The sequence below is a fragment of the Arachis ipaensis genome, chromosome B5 (genome assembly GCF_059453495.1).
Source record: "Arachis ipaensis isolate K30076 ecotype BB chromosome B5, ASM5945349v1, whole genome shotgun sequence".
Lineage (NCBI taxonomy): Eukaryota > Viridiplantae > Streptophyta > Magnoliopsida > Fabales > Fabaceae > Arachis > Arachis ipaensis.
In genome coordinates, this window is record NC_142440.1 from 69,421,056 (window position 1) to 69,435,947 (window position 14,892).

Below are 14,892 nucleotides of genomic sequence, written 5' to 3' on the forward strand. Positions count from 1 at the left end.
AAACCAAAGAGATTTTAATGCTCCATGTTCTATTCATCAAGAGATGTCATTACTTGATTGTGATGTCAATACATTCATGCAAGATTGCTCCTCAATGCCACAAAATGACCCATACTATGATGAATTCGACAATGACTCAAGTTGTGGTTGGGAGGATCAAAATCAAAGAGCATTCAATAGTCCATACTCCACTTATCAAGATCCATCATCAATTGAGCATACCTTCAATTTATTTATGCAAAATTGTCCAACCTCACTTCCCAGTTTTTCATTTGAACATTCTTCACCACTAGACTTTGTCTCCACATAAAATCCCTTCTAAAACTCACAACCAACACAAACTTCCCTGAACCAAAGACTCTTAAAGCTTGAGTCCATGCTTGAAAGATATGAAGAGGAGAATAGAAAATCTTGGGAAGAACAAGAAACCTCTGTTAAAAATATGGAAGTGGTTTTAGACCAATTGTTGAGAATAAAGGAGGAAGTAGAAGAACAACATAAAGAGGTCCCTGTACCATATGAAACTTCAATGGAGGAAGAGGTTGTAGAGGTATTTGAACCTGTGACTCTATATCCACAGAGGCTACTTGAGGTGATAGAAGAACATGAAAATTTCCTCCCAAAGGACTCAATGGAAAATCTTGAAGAAGAAAGAGAGGAAGACAATTAAGGAAGTCTACATTCAATTGAAGCAGAGAGCTACATCGAAGAAGGGTTCATTGAACCACCAATGCAAGAAGCTTTTGATGAAGAGGACACTCCAATCATAATACAACACCCAATTCTTGATATCAAAGAAGTGAAGGCAATCAACAAAAACACCGAGAAGAGGATTGTGACCAAGATACCAAGGACAACATTCATGAAGAAGAGGTCAACTACAAGCAATCCATCCCTTGATCCAACAAGCAAATTCAATCAAGCAAATAACAAAAGGAAGCTTGCTAGAAAGAGGTAGAAACAGGGGACATCAATTTGCTCTTCCCTCCCATTGAGGTCATTCCTCTTAACAAACTAGAAGAAGAGGAAGAAAGTCATCAGCAACATGTCAAGCTAATGACACTAAAAGAGAGCTTGTTGGAAGGCAACCCAACTAGAGGTAGTTTTCCTTTCTTAGTTATTTCAATAAAGGAATGAAGTAGAGTTCTCTATATTGCAAGGAGCTAAGTTTGGTGTTGCACACCAAAGTAATTTGAGGGAGAATGTGTAATTCTAAGTTTGGTGTTCTACCACAGATTTCATTAAGAACACATTGCAATCCTCAGCATGATTAATCACTCAATCCAAACAATCAGAGAAGCTGCTTAACAATTATTTAGTTTGTAGTTCACAGTTTGTTTTATTGAATTGTTTGCTTTCTAGTTTATAGTTTGTTTTGTTAATAAAATCACATGAGATTTCCTGCATGTATTTAATCTGTTGCATTAGGCAAGGAACTAAGTTTGGTGTTCCCACACCAACTTAAGTTCAGAAAATCACAAGCATACATGCATGCTAACCATCTCTCAAGTGCTTAGGGGACAAGCAATTTCCAATAATTTTACAGAAATTCAATCAATCTCTTGGAAGAACTATGCATTATCATCAAAGGACACAAAGAAGGATACAAAAGCTATGGATGATGATGACAAAGGGAGAGCTAGAAGGCACCGCCAAGAGGTTGTATTGTTACTTAATTCCATCTGCTTTGAAATGCTCTAAATTGGAAGTCTAATTGTACCCCTGATGATTAGTTTAAGTTGTTTGCATTCTGGTTGTTTACTGTCTTTTTAGTGTCAAATAAGTGTTCTAGCCTAAGTGTCTGCTTCATTTTGATCTGCTTAAATGTATGCTTTGTCTCCTTTACTTTCTATTGAATAAGAGAAAATGTTGAAACAGAAAGTGAAAGTGTCCAATGTGGTAGGAACTGTAATAAGAATCAGGGATGGTATATGTTTGATAAGTTAGCAAGCTCAATAATAAAGCTGAAGAGGTAGAATGTCTCTTTTAGTATAAACTTAGCTGCTGTTTGTGGACCTTTATTAAATAAATATCCTTGGAAGAAAAGAAAGAGTAAGAAAGAAGGAAGAAAAGCTAAAAGTTGGCAACAAAAAAATGAAAGAAACAAAGAATAAAGCTAAACACCAGTAGCTTGGACCTTAAGAACACATGCCTGTGGTGCTTTTGTACTGGAATCTGCTTGAATGATTATGTTCTAAGGAGTGTTTCAACACTTGGTAACTTGGGTTAACTAACTTGGGATTATCAACCAAAAGTCCTCTATTAAGAGCAACCTAGCTACAAAGCATTTAGTGACCCAAAGAGGTGCTGGGCACCAATGTTCTTAAGAAGAATTGTGAGCCAAGTGTCTGTAGTGAATATGTGTTGATTGAAAAATTGAGCTAAAAAGCTGCTGTAACACATGACACTGAGCTACAATTGAGAAATAAGTTTCTGAAGCAAAAGAAAGAAAGAAAAATCGAACAAGGATCAATAAAGCATAAGGTTTCATATCAGCAACTCTGTTAGCACATAGAGAGACATTTCACACCTGGAACCTAATAAGAATTAAGCTGCATTCTTGTCTGCATAAAACTCCATGATTCAAATGCACTTATCTGCTAATAAATACATATATGCTTATTTGTATTCATTCCTTTTTCTCATGTTTTGCTGCTTGCTTGGGAACAAGCAAGATTTAAGTTTGGTGTTGTGATGACAAGTCATCTTAGGCTAGTTTCACAAGCCTTTTTCAGCAGTTTTTATTTATCTTTCATGCATTTCTTAGGCAATAAGTAAGTGTTTGGATGAGAAATTCATGCTTGTCTTGATTCAATCAAACATTGTTAATTTTATGCATTTTCATGAGATTTTTTGCAAGATTTAGTTGATGTTTTGAAAGATTCAAAATCTTGTGATTATGCCAAGGCTTTGATGAGTTTGTTTGGTTGATGATATGTTAAAAGAAGCAGAGGAAGAGCAAGGAAGAAAGGAAGGAGAGACCAACATTGGAGCCAAAGTTGGTGCTCCAACGTTGGTGGCAACCGTTATGTGCAAAAATTGGGTGCCAACGTTGGAAGGAAGTTGGTGAACCAACGTTACCTCCAACATCTGCGATAATTTCATGTTCTGGAGCTAAAAGATTTTTTAGCGACGCGTATGCGTCAATGACGCGTACGCATGAAAGAAGAAAAATTTTCAATCCACGCATACGCCTGACCAAGCCAACGTTTGAGGGAACGTTGTTAATCAAATGCTGCCCCCAACATCCTCGATGAGAAGCCCTGAATTTGGAATTGAGAAACTTGAATCGACGCGCATGCGTCTATGACCCGTACGCACATGGAATGGAAAAATGGCAATGCACGCGTAAGCATGGTGTACGCTAATGCGTGGAAGGGTAAAAACACAGCCTTCACGCGTATGCGTGGTGTACGCGCACGCGTGGATGAGCAAACATTGGTGCACCAACGTTGAGTCAAACGTTGCTAGCCGCACCCAGAATTCATCTGATATGCAACATTTGGGCTCAACGTTTTCACACAAACGTTGCCACCAACGTTAAGGCCAGTTTTAATTCTAAATGGTACCATGTAAGCTCATAAACGTTTAGCCAAGGTCAATGTCAGTTAGAGTCATTCCTCACTACTTCAATCAAGGCCAAGGCCCACATTCAAATACACTGAAAACCCAATTGAAGATGAGAAAAAGACTATAAATAGAAGAATCCTTGAAGATGGAAGGAGGATAGTTTTAGAGAGTCTGGCTCTGGTAGAGAGCAGTAGTAGTAGGTGTAGGAGTAGGAGTAGAATAGAAGGCTCTTGTATACACTTTTCTTTTCTGCCGTTTTTACATTGTAGCTTTTATTGAATTTCATTTTCTTATGCAATTTCAATTTCCTGCAATTCTATTCTTCTGCAATTTTACATTTCCGTTCATATTTAGTTTGATTTACTTTCATGCACTTTAGTTTCTCTTCAATTTTTCTTAGAGAAATGATCCAGTGAACCCCAATCATTAGGGGGAGGAGCTCTGTTATGATTCACATGATTTAGTGAACTTCTTCTTCTCCTCAATCCATTTGGGTAGCTATTGGATATCCTCTGCTCTGATTGAGATTCATCCACTCCGGAAGGGGTTTAAATCTGTTGAATGCTTGTGTGAGCCTTGGAAGGGGAATCATGAGCATTAAAATTGAGGCTCTATCATTCACTACTCTCTTGATCAACATCATTAAGGAGAAATTGAGATCTTGAGAGTTAGTGTGGCTTATAGACGAGAGACATGCACTTAACCTCTTCTCATGACAATTGGATCAAGGAATTGGCAAGATTGATTATGATTAGAGAGATTGGATTGCCAAGAAATTAGGATCCAATCAATTTCAATCTGCCATAGATCTATTTATATGATTGAGAAAGAAGTTTAAGCAGGAAAAGTTCTTACCGTCTAGCTCTTAAGTAGGGCAGTGGTCTTAGTGATTTTGGAAAACTAAAGGAAATGAAGGTTTTTTATCATACGTCAACTTTAAGCACCATGTTTAGACCCAGGTCTCGGACTTGCAATGAGGAGATTCCCTTGGGCTGGGGATAGAAGAATCACATGATTGATGGGTTTCAGCAGCAATTGGATTCTACCACATACTTGAAGTTGATTGGTATTGAAGAAGGCCTATCTCCTCTTTCTCACTCTTCCCTTTTGATAGGGCGAGGTAGATCGAGATCTATTTGATTCATGATGGATTATAATACCTCCAATCCCTGATGAATCTTTGTTTTGCTATTTCTCATTTGCTCTGATTTTCATTTAATTGCCTTTGATTTACTGCTTCCGTTCCATTTTACTGATTTCACCACACTCTTTTCACTGTTAGCTTAACTAAACTAATCACCTAACTAAAGTTGCTCAATCCTTCAATCCCTGTGGGATCGACCTCACTCCTGTGAGTTATTACTACTTGATGCGACCCGGTATACTTGCCGATTAGTTTGTGTGGAATCGATTTTCCCTCATCACTAGGCATCTTAGGCTAGTTTCACAAGCCTTTTTCACTAGCTTTCATTTGGTTTCATTCTCTTTCTTAAGAAATAAGTATGCTTTGGATGAGAAATGTATGCTTGTCTTGATTCAATCAAAGATTGTTAATTATATGCATTTTCATGAGATTTTGGCAAGAATTAATTGAATGCTATGAATGATGCAAAATCTTGTGATTATGACAATGTTTTGATGCATTTGTTTGGTTAATGATAGGTGAGGAGAAGCAGAGGAAGGGTAAGGAAGAAGCAGAGAAGGCAACGTTGGTGGCCAAAGTTGGGCTCACCAACGTTGCCACAAATGTTGGCTTAAAGAAGGGTGAGCAATGTTGGAGGCCAAGTTGGCTCACCAACGTTGCCACAGACGTTCCAAGGAAGAGAATGAGTGATGAGCGGATAATTTATACGCTTTTTGGCATTATTTTTAGTGTGTTTTTAGTAGGATCTAGTTACTTTTAAGGATGTTTTTATTAGTTTTTATTTAAAATCCACATTTCTGGACTTTACTATGAGTTTGTGTGTTTTTCTATGATTTTAGGTATTTTTTGGCTGAAATTGAGGGACTTGAGCAAAAATCAGATTCAGAGGTTGAAGAAGGACTACTGATGCTGTTGGATTTTGACCTCCCTACACTCAAAATGGATTTTCCGGAGCTACAGAACTCGAAATGGCACGCTTCCAATTGGGTTGGAAAGTAGACATCCAGAGCTTTCCAGAAATATATAATAGTCCATACTTTGCCCGAGTTTAGACGACGCAAAAGGGCGTTGAATGCTAGTTCTACACTGCAGTCTGGAGTTAAACGCCAGAAACACGTCACGAACCAGAGTTGAACGCCAAAAACACGTTACAAACTGGCGTTCAACTCCAAGAATGACCTCTCCACATGTGAACTTCAAGCTCAGCCCAAGCACACACCAAGTGGGCCTCGGAAGTGGATTTATGCATCAATTACTTATTTCTGTAAACCCTAGTAACTAGTTTAGTATAAATAGGACTTTTTACTATTGTATTTACATCTTCGGATCATCTTGGGACGTTTAGTTCTTAGATCATGGGGGCTGGCCATTCGGCCATGCCTGGACCTTCATCACTTATGTATTTTCAACGGTAGAGTTTCTGCACTCCATAGATTAAGGTGTGGAGCTCTGTTGTTCCTCATGATTTAATGCAAAGTACTACTATTTTATATTCAATTCAACTTATTCCGCTTCTAAGATATCCATTCGCACCCAAGAACATGATTAATGTGATAATTATGTGACGCTCATCATCATTCTCACTTATGAACGTGTGCCTGACAAACACTTCCGTTCTACATGGAAACAAGCTAGAATGAGTATCTCTTAGATATCTAATACAGAGGACAGAGTCCGAGATATTAGAATCTTCGTGGTATAAGTTAGAACTCATGGATGGCCATTCCTGAGATCCGGAAAGTCTAAACCTTGTCTGTGGTATTCCGAGTAGGATCTGGGAAGGGATGGCTGTGACGAACTTCAAACTCGCGAGTGCTGGGCGTAGTGACAGACGCAAAAGGATGGTGAACCCTATTCCAGTATGATCGAGAACCTCCAGATGATTAGCCGTGCCGTGACAGAGCATTTGGACCTTTTTCACAGAGAGGATGGGATCTAGCCATTGACAACGGTGATGCCTTATATAAAGCTTGTCATGGAAAGGAGTAGGAATGATTGGATGAAGACAGCAGGAAAGCAGAGGTTCACAGGAACGAAAGCATCTCTATACGCTTATCTGAAATTCTCACCAATGAATTACATAAGTATTTCTATCTTTATTTTCTGTTTATTTATTATTATTATTCGAAAACTCCATAACCATTTGATATCTGCCTGAATGAGATTTACAAGATGACCATAGCTTGCTTTATACCAACAATCTCCATGGGATCGACCCTTACTCACGTAAGGTTTTATTACTTGGACGACCCAGTGCACTTGCTGGTTAGTTGTATCAAAGTTGTGACAAATTATGAATTAAGATTAGAGCACCAAGTTTTTGGATCCATTACCAGGGATCACAATTTCGTACACCAAGTTTTTGGCACCGTTGCCGGGGATTGTTCGAGTTTGGACAATTGACGGTTCATCTTGTTGCTCAGATTAGGTAATTTTCTTTTTGTTTTATTTTCAAAAATTTTTCAAAAATCTTTCAAAAAATTTCTCATCTGTTTTCGAAAATTATTCTAAAATTTTAAGAATGAATTCTAGTGTTTCATGAAGCATGTTGAAGCCTGGCTGGCTGTAAAGCCATGTCTAATTCTTTTGGACTATGGCTTCCAACCATCAGCATAGAGGCAAGTTAATTGAAATATCAACTGTTGCGTGCCTGATTTATATCCTAAAGCTGGCTGGCTATTAAGCTATGTCTAACCCTTGGATTGGAGCTTTAGGCTAACATTGAAAGATTCCTGGAATTCTTATTAAAAATTTTGAATTTCTTATTTTCTTTTTCCTATATGTTTTTCGAAAATAATATACAAAAATAAAAAAATTAATAAAATCATAAAAATAAAAAATATTTTGTATTTCTTGTTTGAGTCTTGAGTCAATTTTTAAGTTTGGTGTCAATTGCATACTCATCTTGCGCTTTTCGAAAATTGCATTCATGCATTGCATTCATCATGATCTTCAAGTTGTTCTTGATAAACCTTCTTGATTGATCTTCATATTATATTGTTTTGTGTTGTATGGTGTTTTTCATATGAATTCTTGCATTCATATTGTCTAAGCATTAAAGATTTCTAAGTTTGGTGTCTTGCATATTTTTCTTTCATTAAAAATTTTCAAAAATATGTTCCTGATGTTCATCTTGATCTTCAAAGTGTTCTTGGTGTTCATCTTGACGTTCATAGTGTTCTTGCATGCATTCATTGTTTTGATCTAAAAATCCTCATGCATTGAGTCTTTTTGATGTTTTTCTCTTTCATCTTTAAAAATTCAAAAATAAAAAAAAATATCTTTCCCTTTTTCACTCATAAATTTTCAAAATTTGGATTGACTTTTTCAAAAAATTTTAAAAATTCAATTGTTTCTTATGAGTCAAATCAAATTTTCAATTAAAAAAATCTTATCTTTTTCAAAATCTTTTTCAAAAATCATATCTTTTTCATTTTTCTTATTTATTTTCGAAAATTTTAAAAATATTTTTTTTAAAAATCTTTTTCTTAATTTTACATCATTTTTTCGAAAATATCATCAACAATTAATGTTTTTATTCAAAAATTTCAAGTTTGTTACTTACTTGTTAAGAAAGATTCAAACTTTAAGCTCTAGAATCATATCTTGTGATTTCTTGTGAATCAAGTCATTATTTGTGATTTTAAAAATCAAATCTTTTTCAAAACTAATTTCAATCATATCTTTTTATCTTATCTTTTTCAAATATCTTTTCTAACTTCTTATTTTCTTATCTTTTAAAAATTTGATTTTCAAAATTTGTTTCAACTAACTAATTAACTTTTTATTTGTTTCTTACCTCTTTCAAAACTACCTAACTAACTTCCCCTCTCTAATTTTCGAAAATACCTCCATCTTTTTCAAAAATTCTTTTTAATTAATTAATTGTTTTCAATTTTTAATTTTAATTTTATTTCATTCCTAATTTTCGAAAATTACTAACCTTTTTCAAAAAACTATTTTCGAAATCTAACTTTAAATTTTAATTTTTAATTTTCGAAATTCCCTCTCCCTCATCTCCTTCTATTTATTTATTCATCTACTAACACTTCTCTTCACCCAAAATTCGAACCCCTTCTTCTCCTTTGAGTTCAAATTCTTCTCTTCTACATTTTTATTCTTCTTTTCTTCTACTCACAACAAGGGAACCTCTATACTGTGGTAATAAGGATCCCTATTATTATTTTTCTGTGCCCTTCTCTTTCATATGAGTAGGAGCAAGGACAAGAACATTCTTGTTGAAGCAGACCATGAACCTGAAAGAACTCTGAAGAGGAAACTAAGAGAAGCTAAAATACAACAATCCAGAGACAACCTTACAGGAATTTTCGAACAGGAAGAGGAGATGGCAGCCGAAAATAATAATAATGCAAGGAGGATGCTTGGTGACTTCACTGCACCTAATTCCAATTTACATGGAAGAAGCATCTCCATCCCTGCCATTGGAGCAAACAACTTTGAGTTTAAACCTCAATTAGTTTCTCTGATGCAACAAAACTGCAAGTTTTATGGACTTCCATCTGAAGATCCTTTTCAGTTCTTAACTGAATTCTTGCAGATCTGTGATATTGTTAAGACTAATGGAGTATATCCTGAAGTCTACAGGCTCATGCTTTTCCCTTTTGCTGCGAGAGACAGAGCTAGAATATGGTTGGACTCTCAACCTAAGGATAGCCTGAACTCTTGGGATAAGCTGGTCAAGGCTTTCTTAGCCAAGTTCTTTCCTCCTTAAAAGCTGAGTAAGCTTAGAGTGGATGTTCAAACCTTCAGACAGAAAGAAGGTGAATCCCTCTATGAAGCTTGGGAGAGATACAAGGAACTGACCAAAAAGTGTGCTTCTGACATGCTTTCAGAATGGACCATCCTGGATATATTCTATGATGGTCTGTCTGAATTAGCTAAGATGTCATTGGATACTTCTGCAGGTGGATCCATTCACCTAAAGAAAACGCCTGCAGAAGCTCAAAAACTCATTGACATGGTTACTAATAACCAGTTCATGTACACTTCTGAGAGGAATCCTGTGAGTAATGGGAGCCTCAGAAGAAGGGAGTTCTTGAAATTGATACTCTGAATGCTATATTAGCTCAGAATAAAATATTGACTCAGCAAGTCAATATGATTTCTCAGAGTCTGAATGGAATGCAAGCTGCATCCAACAGTACTCAAGAGGCATCTTCTGAAGAAGAAGCTTATGATCCTGAGAACCCTGCAATAGCAGAGGTAAACTATATGGGTGAACCTTATGGGAACACCTATAACCCCTCATGGAGAAATCACCCAAATTTCTCATGGAAGGATCAACAAAAACCTTAACAAGGCTTTAATAATGGTGGAAGAAACAGGTTTAGCAATAGCAAGCCTTTTCCATCATCCACTCAGCAACAGACAGAGAACTCTGAACAAAATACCTCTAATTTCACAAACTTAATCTCTGATCTATCTAAGGCCACTCTGAGTTTCATGAATGAAACAAGATCCTCCATTAGAAATTTGGAGGCACAAGTGGGCCAGCTGAGTAAGAAGATCACTGAAACCCCTCCTAGTGCTCTCCCAAGCAATACAGAAGAAAATCCAAAAGGAGAGTGCAAGGCCATTGATATAACCATCATGGCCGAATCCAAGGAGGAAGGGGAGGACGTGAATCCCAAGGAGGAAGACCTCCTGGGACGTCCAGTGATCGATAAGGAGTTTTCCTCTGAGGAACCAAAGGAATCTGAGACTCATCTAGAGATCGTAGAGATTCCATTGAACCTCTTTATACCATTCATGAGCTCTAAAGAGTATTCTTCTTCTGAAGAGAATGAAGATGTTACTGAAGAGCAAGTTGCCATGTTCCTTGGTGCAATCATGAAGCTGAATGCCAATTTATTTGGTAAAGAAACTTGGGGAGATGAACCTCCCCTGTTCACCAATGAACTAAATGCATTGGATCAACTGAGATTGCCTCAGAAGAAACAGGATCCTAGAAAGTTCCTAATACCTTGTACCATAGGCACCATAACCTTTGAGAAGGCTCTATGTGACCTTGGGTCAGGAATAAACCTCATGCCACTCTCTGTAATGGAGAAACTGGGAATCTTTGAGGTACAAGCTACCAGAATCTCATTAGAGATGGCAGACAACTCAAGAAAAGAAGCCTATGGACAAGTAGAGGACGTGTTAGTAAAGGTTGAAGGCCTTTACATCCCTGCTGATTTCATAATCCTGGATACTGGGAAGGATGAGGATGAATCCATCATTCTTGGAAGACCCTTCCTAGCCACAGCAAGAGCTGTGATTGATGTTGACAGAGGTGAACTAGTCCTTCAATTGAATAAGGATTCCCTTGTGTTTAAAACTCAAGGTCATCCTTCTGTAAACATAGAAAAGAGGCACAGTAAACTTCTCTCAGTACAGAGTCAACTAAAGCCCCCACAGTCAAACTCTAAGTTTGGTGTTTTGAGGCCTCAGCAAAACTCTAAGTTTGGTGTTGAACTCCCATATCCAAACTCTAAGTTTGGTGTTGGGAGTCTATAATATTGACCTGATCACCTGTGTGGCTCCATGAGAGCCCACTCTCAAGCTATTGACATTAAAGAAGCGCTTGTTGGGAGGCAACCCAATTTTTATTTATCTAATTTTATTTTTATTTTTTTGTTTTTTCATGTTTTATTAGGTTCATGATCATATGGAGTCACAAAATAAATAGAAAAATAAAAAACAGAATCAAAAACAGCAGAAGAAAAATCACACCCTGGAAGAAGGGCTTACTGGCGTTTAAACGCCAGTAAGGAGCATCTGGCTGGCGTTCAACGCCAGAACAGAGCATGGATCTGGCGTTGAACGCCCAAAACAAGCAGCATCTTGGTGTTCAGACACCAGGAATGCACACTGAAGAAAGCTGGCGCTGAACACCAAAAACAAGCATAGAAGTGGCGTTCAATGCCAGAAACATGCTGCATCTGGGCACTGAACGCCCAGAACAAGCATCAATTCGGCGTTTAAATGCCAGAATTGCATGCAAAGGCATTTTACATGCCTAATTGGTGCAGGGATGTAAATCCTTGACACCTCAGGATCTGTGGACCCCATAGGATCATCTCAGCATCTGTGGACCCCACAGGATCCCCACCTACTTCCATTCATATTCTTCCCTCTTCTCAATGTTCATCCTCTCTTCCCAATAAACACCCTTCCCCAAAACCCTTCACCAATCACCTCAAGATTTTTTCCCTATCACCCATTCACCACTCACATCCATCCACTCTTCCCCATAAACCTACCTCATAAACCCCACCTACCTTCAAAATTCAAAATCACTTTCCCACCCAAACCCTCCCCATTTGGCCGAACCTTAACCCCTCTCCCTCCACTATATAAACCCCTCCATTCTTCTTCATTTTCACACAATACAACCCTCTCTTCCTCTTCTTGGCCGAAACACAACCTCTCTCCCTCTCCTCCATTTCTTCTTCTTCTTCATCTCTTCTTTCTTCTCTTGCTCGAGGGCGAGCAATATTCTAATTTTGGTGTGGTAAAAGCATAAGCTTTTTGTTTTTCCATTACCATTGATGGCACCTAAGACCGGAGAATCCTCTAGAAAAGGGAAAAGGAAGATAAAAGCTTCCACCTCCGAGTCATGGGAGATGAAAAGATTCATCTCCAAAGCCCATCAAGACCACTTCTATGATGTTGTGGCCAAGAAGAAAGTGATCCCCGAGGTCCCTTTCAAACTCAAGAAAAATGAGTATCCGGAGATCGGACATGAGATCTATAGAAGAGGTTGGGAAGTTCTAACAAACCCGATCCAACAAGTCAGAATTCTAATGGTTCAAGAGTTCTATGCTAATGCATGGATCACTAGAAACCATGATCAAAGTAAGAACCCGAACCCAAAGAATTATCTCACCATGGTTCGGGGGAACTACTTAGATTTTAGTCCAGAAAATGTGAGGTTGGCGTTCAACTTGCCAATGATGGAAGAGAACGCACGCCCCTACACAAGAAGAGTCAACTTTGATCAAAGGTTGGACCAAGTCCTCATGGACATTTGTGTGGAAGGAGCTCAATGGAAGATTGACTCAAAAGGCAAACCGGTTCAACTAAGAAGATTGGACCTTAAGCCTGTAGCTAGAGGATGGTTGGAGTTCATTCAACGCTCAATCATTCCCACTAGCAACCGGTCTGAAGTTACTATAGACCGGGCCATCATGATCCATAGCATCATGATTGGAGAAGAGATGGAGGTTCATGAGATTATACCTCAAGAACTCTACAAAGTGGCTGACAAGTCCTCCACTATGGCAAGGTTAGCTTTTCCTCACCTCATTTTCCATCTATGCAATTCGGCTGGGATTGACATAGAGGGAGATATCCTCATTGATGAGGACAAGCCCATCACTAAGAAAAGGATGGAGCAAACAAGAGAGCCTATTCATGGATCTCAAGAGACGCATGAAGAAGCTCACCACCAAGAAATCCCTGAGATGCCTCAAGGGATGCACTTTCCTCCACAGAACTTTTGGGAGCAAATCAACACCTTCCTAGGAGAACTGAGTTCTAACATGGGACAACTAAGGGTGGAACATCAAGAGCACTCAATCATCCTCCATGAAATTAGAGAAGATCAAAGAGCTATGAGGGAGGAGTAACAAAGACAAGGAAGAGACATAGAAGATCTCAAGGACATCATTGGTTCCTCAAGAAGGAAACGCCACCATCACTAAGGTGGACTCATTCCTTGTTCTCAAATTTTCTGTTTTTCGTTTTCTTTATGTTAAGTGCTTATCCATGTTAGTGTCTTATTACATGATCATTAGTATTTAGTAACTTTGTCTTAAAGTTATGAATGTCCTATGAATCAATCACCTCTCTTAAATGAAAAATATTTTTAATTCAAAAGAATAAGAAGTACATGAGTTTCGAATTTATCCTTGAACTTAGTTTAATTATATTGATGTGGTGACAATACTTTATGTTTTCTGAATGAATGCTTGAACAGTGCATATGTCTTTTGAAGTTGTTGTTTATGAATGTTAAATATGTTGGCTCATGAAAGAATGATGACAAGGAGACATGTTATTTGATAATCTGAAAAATCATAAAAAATGATTCTTGAAGCAAGAAAAAGCAGTGAATACAAAGCTTGCAGAAAAAAAAGGCAAAAAAAAAATAGAAAAAGAAAAAGCAAGCAGAAAAAGCCAAAAGCTCTTAAAACCAAAAGGCAAGAGCAAAAAGCCAATAACCCTTAAAACCAAAAGGCAAGGGTAAATAAAAAGGATCCCAAGGCTTTGAGCATCGGTGGATAGGAGGGCCTAAAGGAATAAAATCCTGGCCTAAGCGGCTAAACCAAGCTGTCCCTAACCATGTGCTTGTGGCGTGAAGGTGTCAAGTGAAAACTTGAGACTGAGCGGTTAAAGTCAAGGTCCAAAGCAAAAACAGAGTATGCTTAAGAACCCTGGACACCTCTAATTGGGGACTTTAGCAAAGCTGAGTCACAATCTGAAAAGGTTCACCCAGTTATGTGTCTGTGGCATTTATGTATCTGGTGGTACTGGAAAACAAAGTGCTTAGGGCCACGGCCAAGACTCATAAAGTAGCTGTGTTCAAGAATCAACATACTGAACTAGGAGAATCAATAACACTATCTGAACTCTGAGTTCCTATAGATGCCAATCATTCTGAACTTCAATGGATAAAGTGAGATGCCAAAACTATTCAAGAGGCAAAAAGCTACAAGTCCCGCTCATCTGATTGGAGCTATGTTTCATTGATATTTTGGAGTTTATAGTATATTCTCTTCTTTTTATCCTATTTGATTTTCAGTTTCTTGGGGACAAGCAACAATTTAAGTTTGGTGTTGTGATGAGCGGATAATTTAAACGCTTTTTGGCATTATTTTTAGTGTGTTTTTAGTAGGATCTAGTTACTTTTAGGGATGTTTTTATTAGTTTTTATGTTAAATTCACATTTCTGGAATTTACTATGAGTTTGTGTATTTTTCTGTGATTTCAGATATTTTCTGGCTGAAATTGAGGGACTTGAGCAAAAATCAGATTCAGAGGTTGAAGAAGGACTGCTGATGCTGATGGATTCTGACCTCCCTGCACTCAAAATAGATTTTCTGGAGCTACAGAACTCCAAATGGCGCGCTTCTAATTGGGTTGGAAATTCTACATCCAGGGCTTTCCAGAAAT

The 14,892-nt window shown here is 37.8% G+C and overlaps 1 non-coding gene across 1 annotated transcript; it reads right to left on the reverse strand.

Annotated features, from left to right (window-relative positions):
* Positions 1–9,455: 9,455 nt before the first annotated feature.
* LOC148564547 (small nucleolar RNA R71) lies at positions 9,456–9,563 on the reverse strand. Its single transcript, XR_015884278.1, has one exon. It is a non-coding gene; the product is annotated as a small nucleolar RNA R71 (small nucleolar RNA).
* Positions 9,564–14,892: the final 5,329 nt, after the last annotated feature.